Below are 15,844 nucleotides of genomic sequence, written 5' to 3' on the forward strand. Positions count from 1 at the left end.
GGAGAGGAATAGTGTAAATGAAAGGAGTGGAGAGAATTCAGGTTTTGGCAGTATTTCAGTTAGAGGAGGTAAAGGAGCCAGTGCTCAGTTAAAAGATGCAAGGCCTCAGGAAAAGCAATTTCTCTTTTCAGCTGGCTGGAAAACTGCTGCAGTCCTGTTAAAACTCAAGATTGAGCTGGGATCCAACTGCAATTGTTAATTCCCAAGTAAATTTCATAGGAGTTTGGACAGTGTTTATCTGTGTCTGATGTAGAGTTTGTGCTTTAGGCAATCTCATTCTTCTTGAAAATGGTGTTGAATAATACCCAAGTCAAAAATCACTTCTGGTGACACCATATAAAAAAGACTGAGATATATTCTGACATAATAGCTACCAATCACTGCTAAAATATGGTACACAATTTTCAATGTTTTTGTGAAATCAAACAATGAGTACTATTTACATTTGCTTCAAAAATAGATCCAGTACCTATGTCTGCAATCAGAATCTCTTCTGAGAAAGTGTTTCAGTCAGAGAGCAGCCTTATGAATGCTGATTTTGAGTCCCAAACTTGCAGGATTTCTCCCAATACTTAGCTGTTATATACTGGTTGAAAAAAACTTGATATTTGTATGAGTAGTGCCTTCTAGACATTTATAGTAATATTGTTCCTTTCAGTTAATATTTGATGTCTTGTATGGCATATTGTGATTGACTTGTGGATGAGCAGTGAAATAAGTGGAAATAGAATATTTCCTTGGGGTGGCTTATAAGAAGCGAGATAGAAAAACGTCAGCACCTCTTAAGATACTAAGTAATTATTTGGGAATAGAACAGTTAAAACTGTGATTAAATACATTGTGATAGGTTGCTTCATTAGTGGTTCAGCTTCAATAAATATTTGGTTGGCATCCTTGGTTTGCTCTCACTGGAAAATTTACTGATCTGAATAGTTTCATTAAGTACTTGCCTATCACTTCAAGTCACTCACAGTCTGATTTTCAGCAATTAAATGTAGTCAAAGCCTGTCAGCAGGTAGTTGCCTTATCCCTTTTAGTCACTGCCAAAGCAAATAACAACAGGTCAAAACTTATCCTTTTCTGGGCTTTGATTTTTTTAAAGAAAATAAAATGAGGACACAAGATTCACTCAGAGTTATATCTCCAGGGCTGGCTGAATTCCAGGCTTTACTCAGATCACACCCCTGGTCCCCCTGTAATAATCATAAACATAAGGGTTGTAACAAACATGGAGAGCCACCACTCCCATCTTTAGTGTGGCTGGAAAAGTGTGCTACCTGCCTTGTCCCTTCTGAAAACTTCCCCCAAGCAAAGGCAGCAGTCCAGCTGGGATGAGACACGTGGGACCATGCTTGTGGAGGACCCCAGCTGGAAGCGGCCTCTGGTCCTGCGTTTGGGGATGGATGGTGGCTGATGTGCACAAACAACTGCTTCAGGCATGGTGGGGTGAAACCTGCAGTACTGGGCAACCTTCCCAGCAGGCACCACTGGGGCTGATCTCTTTGGGGGGCTAAGGAGAAGTGTCTTCAACATTCTTCCTCTCTAGGTAATGTTTTAGTGGTCAGATCAGCTTGTACCTCTTAACAGGGTACACAGAAATTGTTTCCAGTGAATCCAACAGTTGGGAAAGGTTTTTTCGTACAAATAAAAATAGTTTATGTATCTGGTTAATGAGAAGAAATCTTTGCCCTTGATGGAGTGTTAAGATGTTTCAGTTTTGTTTGATTGTCATGGTTAACTTTTGGTGATGTTCACAGAGGTTGATGCTCTCCACTTCAGACCCTCAGAGCTCTCACTTCACCTCAGGACTACTCACAAACACAAAATCAAACACAGACTACAGTATCTGTATGACTGAAGCAGATGAAACACCGGGAAAAGTTTGCAGGGTTTTAGCCCAATACCACTTCAAAATGATAAACTGAAATCATAAAATAAATTTGTCTAACTGTAGTCACTTGTAAAATTTCAGTGTTGCAAATTAAGGTCAGGAAGACCTTGCTAACAGGAGATTGCGTCTACAACTTCTTGCTATAATAAGAGAGAAAGAAAGAAAGAAAGGAAAAAAGAAGGAAAGAAGAAAGGAAAGCAGGAAAACAAGGAAGGAAGGAAGGGGAAGGAAAAAAGAAAGAAAGAAAAAAGAAATAAAGAAAAAGATAATTTTTGCCATGTAACCATCTTCTGTTAATTTTTGAGTTTTCTTTGATGCAGAAACCTATGTCTCAGTCAGAGCTTTGTATCAGGATATAATCACCTATCTTTGCTTCCAATTCCAATGCAAATTTAAGAAGATAAGAGGAGAAATTAGACAAGTGTTTTCCTTCCCCCTGGAGGCTGAAGGTGACACGTCTGAGCTGTAGTTGGTCTCTTCTAAATCCTGGCCCTTGCAGCTCAAGGCTTTCAAAGAGTGAGGGTGTGTCACTGCAGCTGCTGCATCAAACAAAATCAAAGAGATTTGATTAATATAAACTTCAAAATCAGTGCCATCTTTCCTTCACAAAATACTTCAAACAAAGCAAGAAATGTCATCTCCCAGATGATGGAGGTTAATCTACCTAATCTCCTCTTTTCCTTGCATCTGAATGCAAACTACTGGAATATACCAAATTACCTCTCACCAGTCAGAAGATATTCCTCATTCCAGCAATGTCAATCAGATTTTAAGAGGAGATTTACAGTCCTTTTGTAATATAAACATGGCTTCTGAACCTGCAAAGCAAAGCAGGACGGACGAAACAGCAAGCAGAAACTCCCACTTGGCACTCTGACTGTCAGAGTGTCTGTTCAGAAGATCCTGGGTAAAATTTGCACTTTGATTTGAAACCCCTGTTCAGTGGACGTGGCAGGGTCTGGAATCAGCAGGATTTGGCCAACTGTCTGTAGTGACAGTGTGACTATATTATTTCAGACAGTAAATCTTCGTAACACCATCAAGTTTTTAATCTAGAAACTCAAATTTACAGATGAAAGGCTTGTTTCTGGTGTTGCTACTCATTGCTTACAGGAGCTTTGTGCAGTCCATGAATTTTAATACTGAAGCACATCCATATGTGTACACCAAGCTCAAACTTCTTTCTTCACAGAATTATACTATTGACTGTTTAAAATGCCATATAAAGCTAAACTTTTTGCCATTGTAAGAAATTTCCAACAGCACATTGCTGAGTGGGTTATACCGGTTTGTGGACTAACCATGTTTTTTGTTTCATGTTTTCTAGTGCTATTTTACTCTTAACCTGTTAGCCTTCTGCTCATTGTTTTGAATCAGACATTCAAAATATCTGAGTATTCAGTCAAACTGCACATTTTTCTCAGTAGTCTGAAAGTGAAGAAGTGCTAATTCTGTCCCCCAGTCCCTGTGAAACATTAAACAACCAAACATGAGCAGGATTCTACATGTGGTCTGCTTCATATACATTAAATGTTGGCTTTAAGCTTGGAAAAAAGAGCAATTATAAATCCCTCTGTGAGGTTATGTAGCAATTAGAATGAAATTGAAATGAAACAAACCTTTTCCCCTTCTGCTCATACTTGCATCATACATGGAGATGAGTGCAGTAGTACACAAAAAATTCATGTCACAGAGAATATAGTCATATTTTCAAATTCAGTTGACACCATTTAAAAACTCATTATGAGTTGATAGTCAGACTAAGATAATGACTGAAAGTATTACCCCTTGTAGAATTAATTAACTTGATGTATATATTGAAATGAGAGACAAATATAATCATTTAATGTTTCAGTTAGCATTATTTTAACTTGATGATTCATACTTTTTTAAAAATTATGTTGACTGTAGAAAATTTTTTATGAGTCTGACTTAAGTGGTTACTTTAGAAAAGTAAAATCTAGGCTCTAATATTCCTTAGTACTTTCCTGTATTTAAATAGCCCCTTGGAACCAGTCACGGTGAGATTGCTGCCAAATTTCCAATTGCTAGTGAATTAAACTTAAATAAAGCAACTAGTTGCCAGACAGGGAAATAGTCTGATGCTTTCGGCATTAAGAAATATGCATATGAAGTTTTGGTATTGGCTTAGTCAACTGTGGTGATTGAATGGAAATGGAATTGAAGACCTCAATGGAATTGTTTCAATCTCAGCAGTAAGCTCCCTGCTGTCCCTGCAGGCACCTCCTGGTGAGCCATGGTGGGACACAATAACCTGGAGAACAAAAGGACAACTACTAAAAAAACTGCTCAAAGAAACTTTTTACTCCTGTCTGTAATCCGAGGGTTTGAGGAAAGTCAGGTGCAGGGGCTGCGTTTTGGCTGAAGGGTATAGGAGGGCAGGGCAGAAATAAATTTGGTGAGGTTATACTGTCCTTTTTCAAGAAGGAAAGCAGCTGAGGGTGAAGATTGGGCTGGGACCAGTGCTGGAGCCTTGTCCACCATGGTCTGAGCAGCTGCACTGAGGGACAAGGCATGGAGCATTGGCAGCAGTGCTGGGGTGCCTAGGGAACATGCAGCTCCTGCTTCTCTGGCCCTAGGAGAGCAAGGAGAGAACTGGATGCAGATAAAGCCAGTTCTGCTCCCTACCTAATTTTCTGAATCTTTTCTGTGGGATTGGGTGGTTCCAAGAACGGCTCATTAAGTCCAGTGGTGCTTGAAATGGAAATACATATGCTCAGAATCTATACTGTGGCATTATTAGGGTGAAGTTTTTTACATCAGGATTTCCTGTATTTCATAATGCATCCAACAGTTATATTGGCCAGTTGACAACAACCAATGAGAGCAATGAAGAATCAACTCCCATCATGGTAAAATTAACAGCAGAATGCTTTAAGATGCCATGCAAACCTGTCTGCTCTTTCATGTATTTGTTTGTAATCTGAAAAGAAGAGAAACAAAGGGAGAGAGAGGACTTTGAAGACAAAGTTACTTATGTAGATTAACTGTTACTAAAAAAACCTGTAAAGGAAGTTGACTAAGATTTAAACTAACTAGAGAAACAAGCAAAAAGATGGTAAATTAACTCCAGTGTTGGTAAATACAAAGAACTATACCTCGGGTGGAAAAATACAGAATGTTTCTATTCCTTTGAAGGACCCTTGACTGTAAGAGCTGTATGGTGTTAGATCGCATATGCACAGAAGAGTGATTAATATTGTAATACCTTTACAATATCAAGGGTGAACTCCCCCTTGGGAGAACATCCAAAAGGGTGTTCCTGAATTAGAACATTCAGAGGTGAGCAGGACTGAATTACCCACATCTAATCACATATGTACCCTATACTGAGGACAAATTCAGTTACTTACACAGAGGTGTTGATTTAATTTTAGATGCAGTAGAAATTCTTCCCTAGTGTAGTGTTGCATCCCAGAAGTACATGAATCATGAGATTCAAGGCCTTTGATATATGCTACAGCTTCACATGGTAGTCTTGGAAATGCAAAACAATTAAAATGGCACTGTGTTTAGGCAGATTGATTTACTTTTAAAAGTTCTCTTCCTATTTTTTTTTGTGTGTGTGCTCTGTGAACCTTCCAAAAATCTCACTCATGCCTAGAGAAATTGTTACCCTCTTTGGTGCACAGTTGAAGAAAATACTTATGATGCTATTTCCTGTTCTTAATGGGGAGCTGTGAAAAGCAGCTTTCGGTTAATCACTATGTAGTAACTCCTTGCCCAGTGTTTGTATGGTCTGTTTGCTAGAGGACTATTAAGAGAGTTCATGATCTTGTCCTTATGGCATGTTTGACCTGTCTGTTTCATTCGACATCCCTGGCAAATAGCACATCCTCTCCCTATAATGTCATGTGTCTGCCCAGCTGGCAACAGTGTAATGACAATCAGCATGGAAATTTATATAGGAAAATTATAGAAACAAGCAAGAGGATAAATTTTTTTTTGTTTCTCTGTATTTTTGTTCGGTGACAGTAGAACTGAGCAAATCTTTGATATAATGACAGTAGATCACATTCAGGGAGCCATTCTCACAACTGTGAGGGCTGGGTTTTTCCTTTTATCCTTAAAAGAGAGCTTAAGTTCTGATTAAATTGCTTGGGGTCACCTGCAGTGCACACGATGTCGCATTAGTAAGTAAGCATTAGTAAGTTAAATATAAGCACTGTTAGCTTTGTCTGGCCCTGCATTCAATCACTTGTCAAGGAACTGCGCTGACCAACTTCTTTCTAATCCTTTGTATAGTTATAGGGAATTAATCTAATACACCTGACATCCTCTGCCTTTTATGCAGTTAGTGGTATTTTCCATATTTACCACTGGGTTTTCATACTATTTATAGCACAGAAATACCCAACATACATTGGGCAGTCTGACATATTGCTGACCATGCTCAATTAGCTGAACAGACATCTTAACTATAGGCATGACCTGACCGAATGCAAGGGGATGAATTAGTGAGACAGAGAAATCTAATGATTATTAAGATGTTATACAGATTTCTCAACCTTTCCAAATTCCTTTCGGAATAAAGTACCTCCTTAAATTATGACCATCTTCACCTGTACAGCCTCACATAGACATGGTGTCTGCCTTCTCTTTTTCTCTGGTCTCCTTTGCCAGCCACAAGCTTAACCATGCTCTGTGCTGGTCCTGCCTCACTGCCCATCCACCTTGCCCTGATGTGGCTGGACACAGCTCATCTGACAGCAGTGGCCTCCTCTCTCAGCATGACTCCTCTCCTTTTTTACAGCTCTCTGTTAGATGTTTCCAGGCCTGCTTTTCCCATTCCTGCTGGCTTTCCCAGCCCAAATTGCACGAACAGACCTCACTCCAGGGAGTGTTCCCATGCGCTCTGGCTGGGGTACTCACTCCCTGTGCACCTAAGGAAGGACTGCTGGGACTGAGGACCCCATGGGTTATGGGCTGACTCCTGTTCCCAGTGTAACATACTCTATTTGAAGGTCATGAGCTGGGAAGAGCCAGCAGCTCTGGCTGGATTCATCTTCTCTTTATCTGGCTGGCACAAACCCTACCACTACCCAGTGCAGCTCCTACCTTCGAGACCTTGAAAAAACAACATTTTTCTCTTATCACTGACTGTTTATGTTTTGTAGACTTGCAGGGTATGAAATTTTTCTTTGATGAAGCAGATGGCTCACTCTGTCCTCCCATTTGTTTATGATATCTTGACACCTGGTTCTTTCATTCGTATTTATGGTGAGATGCTTTTCTTCTCTGTGAGTGATCAGAATCCAGATTCCTTTTTTAAAATCTCCATTTATCTACTTAAAAACGTGACTGGGAAGCTTTTTCTTTAATTTTCTTGCTTAATGGCGAGATTTCCCCTACAGAAAAGCTACAATATTTTCTTACATTGTAGTGAATCCCTACGAGGGACTAGCTGGGCCATGGCAAAATGTGGAAGTGTTTTTGTGTACATATACATTATCTACAAGTGGTTTTTAGTGTGCTTCAATATGTCTTAGTAGTTTCCAAAACTGACCATTAATCCTTTATTTCTGTGAAGAAGCAAATCACAATATAAAAATTTGAGCCTGCCACATGTACCCTCATGTCTCTCATTTTAGTAGTCCAATGACACATTTGCCAGTGTAACACTGAAGATAATTTGTTGTCCGTTTTATTATTTGTTTTTCATGTTCTTTCATTTATTGCTGTTCTTGTATTCTGTCTACTTTCACTTTCTTTCCTCTTCTCTGATTCCATTTCCTTTTCCCAAGGTAAATATTTCCCTAATATTTAGTTCCTGCTTTTGGCAGCTACATTAAAACCTCATCTGGCCCAGTTTAATGTCATACATCAAGGCCAGCTTCAGAGAAAGAACTAGAAAGAACTATGCTGCACAGTTACCTTTCAGTTCCCTGTAGAACCTCACCAGTCTAATTCCCTGAAGAGCAAGGGTTTATAGCTTCATTCTTTTAAATAAAGTTTTCTCCTTCTAGTTTGTGAATGATTCCTACTGCATACATGCAGTACTTCTAAGCAATTTTTTTCAGTTCTCCTCAGCACTTTGCCTGCTCTTGTGAATGAATTCCACAAACTGGTAATACACGATATTTTTCTGAGTAAAAAGTGTTTTCTTTCATCACATCCATGTTTGTTGCTGTCACTGGCTCTATCCTTGCTCTTGTACTAGAAGAATTATGCTTGTTTCTTCAGTGCATTTTTCATTTCTCTCACATTCTCTCTCTCAGGTAAACAATCCCAATCTCTGAAAGTTTTTCCTGTGCTTCTGTTGCTTCACCATCTGTCTCTAAAGCCATTCTGCAGCTCCTTTGTCTTCTGAGATAAGCTGGCCATAGGACATCAGTTCCAGTGCAAGTGTTGGTTCATACAACACTATTTCCAGTTCCTTCTACCACTTCTGTAGGTGCTCACACTGTGTTTGCTTGTTTTTCTACCACTGTAAGTTAATCAGAGCTACAAACACACATCAGAGGTCCACAGGGCCAGTAAAAAGGGATATTATGTTGTAGTCCTGTGATCAGAGCACTTGCTAGGCAGTAAGTCCATTTTCTCATGCAAGAAATCTGAATCTCAACAGAAAGTGCTTAAGTGCTCCTGCCAGAATTTCATAATGCTCTTCCTTCATTAACCTCCTGTGGCAGCAAGTTATGAAGCTTAATTATACACATTGTTTATTAGGAATGTATTTTTTGCTTTGCAGTACCTCATCATCCCATCAAATGTTCCTTTATTGTTGTATTTGATGGATAGACCAGAAATCCCATCTCTGTGCTATTCTTCGGAATCTACATCTTTTCATGTTCTCTCTTTTTTTTATTCTCTTTGTAGGGTATTTCCAGAGAAGCACTCTTAGGAAATTTTTGCCATTTTCATGTAAGCGTTTCCTATCCTCTTGATCATTCCTGTTTTAGATAAAAAAAACCAAATGAGATCAAAAGCTGCATTGCTGGGAAGTGAGTACTGCTGTATTTAAATCAATGAAAGGATAATTATCTTAAGTAAATAGATATATGGTATAGTTTATCCTTCTTCTGAATCAGAGAAATAGTAATTATAGCATGGAAGCTACAGTATTTTGCAAATCAGTGTTTCACAAACTGTGAAGGGTTGACAGAAGTAGACAGCTCTGCATGAGCTACTCATGGTCAGCTGTGGCCAGGATATAGAACGAGTGCATGTGGCTTGGGAGACATCCAGATACAGCCCCCATCGTAACCTGGCTTAGGCATCAACTGAGTATGCAATGCTAATGACTGGAATGTGATTATGCACTTAGTGTCTGGATAAAGTAATTAAGCAATTGAGAAATGTACGATGGGCATACAATAAAAGATAATAACTAACACGTGATTCAGCATAATGGACATAATCAAATACTTGTAAGGGGAAACTAGGGTCACTATCAAGGCCAGTTCATCATTCAGAGTGATCCCAACCTTTGGATGGATGGGATCAAGCAAAATACAGCTGGGGCACCCGTCAGTGCTGTCTTCTCAGCTCCAGAAAAAAGCCTGAGGTCAAGTGCTCAGCTGAGTCTTGTGGCTGTCCAGTAGGTGGCTGAACTCAGTGCTTGCAATAGATAGTAAGAAATGAACTGGGGGGCAGCCTGAGCCCCGGAGAGCTGACACTCCCTGCAGGGACAGGTGGCCACTGTGGGACAGGGTGGCCCAAGGGAGGAGACAGACTGCAAAAGAGCAGGCAAGTTACATATTTGATTTTACAGAAAAACATGCAAGATCTGGAAGGTTTGGAAAATGTGTGCAGCTGTCTCAGTATATGGTTCTGAAACTTTGGGAAGGCAGGTAGTGACTCCTACCTCTCTTCATTTCTGCAGGACAGTGAAGTGCTGGTTTCATTCGTTTATTCTACAGTGACATTTGGAAACCTTCACTCCTTTACTTTGTCCTTAGGTTCTTTTGTCAGACTGATCTGGAATTTAGTTTCAGTACTGAATTGTGCTTCACGGGAGTAAGTGCTGTCCTTATCTTAACTTTTGGGGGTTGTTGAAGAATTGATTGAGAACAACATGGCAAATGCATTTAAGCAACAGTTCTGTTTTAAGGTTTACTGAAAAATGTTCTGAGGTAGAAGAAACATGTACATAGGATAGGCTTAGCACACAGGTTGAAAGACTGTAAGAACTTTCCTAAGTCCGAGTCCTAAAACTCTCCAAAAATTCCCTCTATCCAGTACAATGTAAGGTATCCTGCATAAGCTATCTTTTTAATAACTTTAATGAAAAAAAACATAGAACCATCAAGGAAGCATATACTTTTCATTTATCCTTGGGATTGATTTCTATGTCAGTATGAGAAAAGAGCTAAGTGAAAGGCATGTGATTGCACGAGTGAAATGGCAACAGCACTGATAAGTTGGGGCATAAGGTTGTTCATTTAAAATCTTCAAACAGTTGGCTCAAAGCCCAAAGAGAAGGTACAAGTTTAGGTACAGATGAGTTGTCTTGAAATCTTTGTTGCCTCTAGCACAGATTGTGTAGATATGGGGAAAGGAAAGAAAAAAAAAGAAAGAAAAAAAGGTGTCCAGTAATATTGCTCTTTTTGACGGAGAGAATTTGTTATTTCACTCCTTTGGACTGAATGCATAGAGCCAGATATTCTCCACAGCTCTCTAGGCTTTTCCCCTTGACTTTAACAGTTTTCTATCTTACTAGAGGCATTGTCAGGAACTTTCAGGATTGATATTTTTTGGAAACGCAAAATTCTTAAAATCAAGTGACTTGTGACAATCTCAGCTTTTTGTCTCTGAAGATTTCTGAAATAATGATTGAGAAGAAAAGCTTGTGACTAGAAGAGGAAAAAGAAGGAGTCATAAAACCTGAATGTTAACAAAGAAGAACTCCAAAGAGTAAAATTCTACTTCAGACTTCCCCCCTCATTGTTAGCTTGTTTTAGGAATGTGTATTATAAAATTTCTAATAATAATCTACCTTCAGTTTAGTATCCTGTAATTCTGCAGCTCTGCAGAGAGAGTCAATGGGGGACACATATGGAAACATCACCCTCTAATTAAATAGGTTAAGAGCATAAAACTGCGTTTTTGACTAACTTAGACCTATATACTGATACTATAAATGGATATAAAACATACGGAGGAGGGACACCAAGTTGGTTAGAGGGGTAGAGTCTTTCCTCTCTCCTGTGAGGAAAGACTAAGTCAACTGGGATTGTTCAGTCTGGAGAAGAAAACGCTGGGGGGAGTTGATGAGGATTTTCTAGTACCTAAAGGGAGCCTGAAAGACAAGCTGGAGAGGGACTTTTTACGAGGGCATGTAGTGATAGGGCAAGGGAAATGTCTGAAACAGAATAGGTTTAGATGAGATATTGGGAAGAAATTCTTTACTGTGAGGGTGGTAAGGCACAGGAACAGGTGCCCCGAGAAGCTGTGAATGCCCCATCCCTGGAAGTGTTCAAGGCCGAGTTGGATGGGCCTTTGAGCAACTTGGTCTAGTGGAAGGTGTCCCTGCCCATGGCAGGGGGTTTGAATCTAGATGATCTTTAAGGTCTCTTCCAATCCAAATTATTCCACGATTCTATTGCTGTGTGATACACTGTAGCATCTGTATGAACCCGACAACAAAGCAGAACGGTGCCAGAGGACTGCTCTAACAAGATCTGTCCTTATTCCCGTAACAACACGGTCACAGGTTCGGCAGCAGAAGGTCGTGCCCGCGGGGACAGCGGGTGACTCCCGCCCGCGGCAGCGGCGGCGGCTCCGCGGGGCCGGCAATACCCGCTGCCTCCAGCAGATGGCGCCGCCGTGCAGCGGAACCCGCCGCTCTGCCCGCCGCGGAGAGGAGCGCTCCGCTTCCCGGCCCTGCGCTCCACGGAGAGGAAAGCTCCCCTCTTTCCCAGCCCTGCGCTCCAAGGAAAGGAAAATTCTCCTCTTTCCCAGCTCTGCGCTCCAAGGAAAGGAAAGTTTCCCTCTTTCCCAGCCCTGCGCTCCAAGGAGAGGAAAGTTCCCCTCTTTCCCAGCCCTGCGCTCCAAGGAGAGGAAAGTTCCCCTCTTTCCCAGCCCTGCGCTCCAAGGAGAGGAAAGTTCCCCTCTTTCCCAGCCCTGCGCCCCAAGGAAAGGAAAGTTTCCCTCTTTCCCTGCTCTGCTCTCCAAGGAAAGGGAAGTTCCCCTCTTTCCCAGCTCTGCACTCCAAGGAGAGGAAAGTTCCCCTCTTTCCCAGCCCTGCTCTCCAAGGAGAGGAAAGTTTCCCTCTTTCCCTGCTCTGCTCTCCAAGGAAAGGAAAGGAAAGTTTCCCCCTTTTCCCAACAACAGAGTTCAGGTTCTCAGATGTGCCTTGCAGTCTGTGATGTGCAGTCTGTGATTCATGTGACAATCTACAATAGCCTGTTTTGTTTTACACCTTTTTTTTTTCTCTCCCTGTGTTAACTAAAATGATTTTTCTGCTGTATGGAAGCTGAAGGGAGCAAGAGCCCTAAAAAAATCGCAGAGAAGCTCTGTTACACAAGCTGCCTTCTTAAGTGCTGTCTCCATCAAGCAGTTGATACTTTATTCTACTTTCCACCTACATTTACCGTGGATATAATTTTTCACTTTAAAAATAATATGCACACTGCTGGATATGCAAATGCATTCCATGCTTTTATACAGAGCAGAAAACTCTTCTCTTCAGTTATATTCAACACCAAGAAGTCAGAGCTTGGGGAGGGTGGGCCTTCATAGCAAACTGATACTTCCATTATCTGTGTTAGCAAAAAAACCAAAGGAGCTGATAAAATCCTGATGAACTGAACATTGTTGATTTTTCTTGCTATTGAAACACAATCTTTTAAAATTATCCAAGCTGGCAGTAGAAATTTGTTCAGTTTTCCTGTACAATGTGGCTACTTTTTATGGCACTGACAGCACAACTCACTCTTGTGAGCCAAAAGAAGACATTTAATTGTGAGGATGATCTTGTAGGGCGGCTGTGTGTCCCTTGCATTTTGTGTGAGTCAGCTTTTGTCTACTCCCTCCTCACAATGTTCATTCAAGGCATGGGAGAAATGTCTGGGTTACAGGAAAAACTGTGTCTGGAGCAGCCACATAGCTCTCCATCCTTCAGTGCACAGCAGTGCCTGGGACTTGGACAACCCCAACCCTTCCCTTCCACCTCCAGCACTTCCTGCAACAGCTTCAGAGAAAACTGCTGATAGATTACATCAACTGTGAGGAATGGTTGAGAGAATTGGGATTGTTCAGCCTGGAAAAGAGATGGCTTTGGGGTGGTCTAATTGCTGCCTTTTTGTACAGATGGAGAAAGACTATAGAAAGACTAAGGGGTAATGGAGATTTATTGTCTTTTATGTCCAGGGGGACATGTTTTCATATCTTTAACACAGAAGAGGTACCTGAAGCTGTGCTGAAAAGAGAGTAGGTTTAGGCTAGAAATTGGGAAGAAATTCTTTACTGTGAGGTGGTGATTCACTGGAACACGTTGCTGTGGGAACTTATGGATGACCCATCCCTGGAAGTATTCAAGCACAGGCTGGATGGGGCTCTGAGCATCCTGGTCTAGTGGAAGGTGTCCATGTCCAAGGCAAGGCAGTTGGAACTAGATGATCTTTAAGGTTGTTTCCAACCCAAGCCTTTCTACAGTTCCATGATTTTATGACTATCAGCAGGATTAGAGCATTTTAAAGGAAAGATTTATTCCTGACCTCTACTTCTACTTGATATTGGGTGGAACAAAGTGAAACAGAAATATTTATTTCACTTAAAAGGGATTAAATATCATAGCTAAATATATATGTGGATGAACACCAGATCTCTTAACTTTAATGCTCTTGCAGTTTCTCTCTCCCAATAGCTGGAGTCCTGAATTAGTCATACTTGCTTCAAGCAGTCATCAAGAGATTTGCTTTTGACAGTAAAGACAGCAGCATAAAAAGTCTTGCACAGGCTGTCTAAGCCATGCACCATATTTACCAAAAGACTGGGACAGCCACAGCTACAAAAGAATGATCTGCAGTATCCCTGACCAATGTCCAATGAGCAGCCTTCTTTTATTCAAAAAAAATGCCTGCAAATTAGTCTCTCTATCATTTTAATCACCTCTCTGATTAAATATCTTTTTAAAATTCACATATAATCCCCCCCACATCATTCTGCTGGAAACCAAACAGCTTATAAACCTCTCAAAGCTGCAGTCTGTGAATTTCCCTGAGCTGGCTCAGCATTGACAGAAAAACATCACCAATGATTATTTCTGCATGTTGTGATCTGTCCCAGTGATTCCAAGAGCCAAATATTCAGTTACATGTCTCCTATGGGTGAGTTACAGCCAAACCCATCTTAAGTAAGTAGTAAATGTGGATAGTTTGGAACACATTTTTAATACCATTTGTTATTGAAAAGACGAAATAGAGAAGTAGGTATTGCTAGTGTTCAACAAAATCACATTTTATCTGATTTTTTAGTCTTAATCAGCTAATGTTGACTTTGATCAGACTCAGCCACAGTCTGTCCTTTTGTTCTCTTCCAAAACTTGCTGGATGTTCTGCTTTAAAGACCACTGCTGTGATCTGAGGAGTAGTAGGTCATAGCTGCCTGAAGGTGCTGCTTGATCAAAGTCAGGAGACTACATGTTTACCTTTCTGCTTTACCCCTGAACCTGGATGAGCACATTCACTGGCTTCCACACAAACTCCAGGTTTGGTTTCTTTCCTTCAAAAGGCTCACTGTTTATAATGCACTGCAATGTTGTAAAAAAGTACAATATAACAAGAGATGTATTTGAATATAAAGTCATATGCCCTGGGCTAATAGGAGCTATGAATGTTTCTATTTGCTTTGGAACTACTACAATTTTTCTCATGCATTATTTTAGAAATCACCACATGTAAGGTGTGCACACAGTTCCGTATGTTAACTGCAGAAAAGATGTTATGTGGTATTTGCTTTAGAGAAGTAGCTGAGATATTCTGCAAAAGTAAAGTATTGTAACTTTTGTACTTATTTGAAATAAAACATATTTTTTGCTTCAGAGTAAAAAGCTTTGCATGTTCAAAACATTTAATTCTGATTTGAATTTGAGTTGCCGCTTTCCCCAGCTATTTATCCTGATCCTCATGAGCTGTCAGGGATGAATCACTCTGCCAAGAAACCATCCTCCTGGAGGATATAAGCAAGGTTTTCCTCTGAGCCGAGAGCTCCAGGGTGCACAGGAATGAAGCAGGCTCTGTTTCCCCTTTGCAGATGCACAATGCTCCTCGATGCCACTGACCTGGTGAGAAAAAGTTGTGAACTTGATCTGAGTCCTGACACACCTGGCCAGCTCCTTCAGCCTTTTCAGTGGGGCCCTTTAAGCCAAAGAATTTGTTTATAGTAATATTTATCCCTTGCAGACATTTTCCTGGGGCGGTCTCTCTCATACTTCTGCTCATTTGATTAGTTTCCATAGTGACACTTATTTGTAGAGTTTAGAGTTGCTCATAGCAGGTTTCTGCAAATGCCAACCGCATGCGTGCCATGTTAATAAGACAAAGTTGGTCTTATTTTTTTCCCTTTGTGGTCTGATTTTGCTTTACAGTTAGGAGCATCCTTGGGGGAAGAAAAAGAAGGTGGTTGGGGGTTGCTTTGGACACAGGATCCAGGGGCTGTTAGTTTATTATTCTGGATGGCATTTTTGACTGGACTTGCTCTGTCTGAATTGCAGTAACAGGGTCTGAAGGACTGTCTGTCTGCATGAGCTATTATATAAGCTGGGGAAACCTTCCATTACAGCAAGGCCTCTTGACTGCTCCTTTATTTAAAATGCAGAATTACATGAAAAAGCAATTCACTTGAGTGGTTGCCTTTTATCCCAGGCTGAAGTAAGACTTTGCACTTCTTGTAGGGGAGTTGCTGCTATTCTAAGAATAGGAGAAGGCTAGAATCAGATAAATTCTTGTACACACACACGTAGACACACATCTTGCCAGTGTGCCTGTC

The sequence above is a fragment of the Aphelocoma coerulescens genome, chromosome 2, assembly GCF_041296385.1.
Source record: "Aphelocoma coerulescens isolate FSJ_1873_10779 chromosome 2, UR_Acoe_1.0, whole genome shotgun sequence".
Taxonomy (NCBI): domain Eukaryota; kingdom Metazoa; phylum Chordata; class Aves; order Passeriformes; family Corvidae; genus Aphelocoma; species Aphelocoma coerulescens.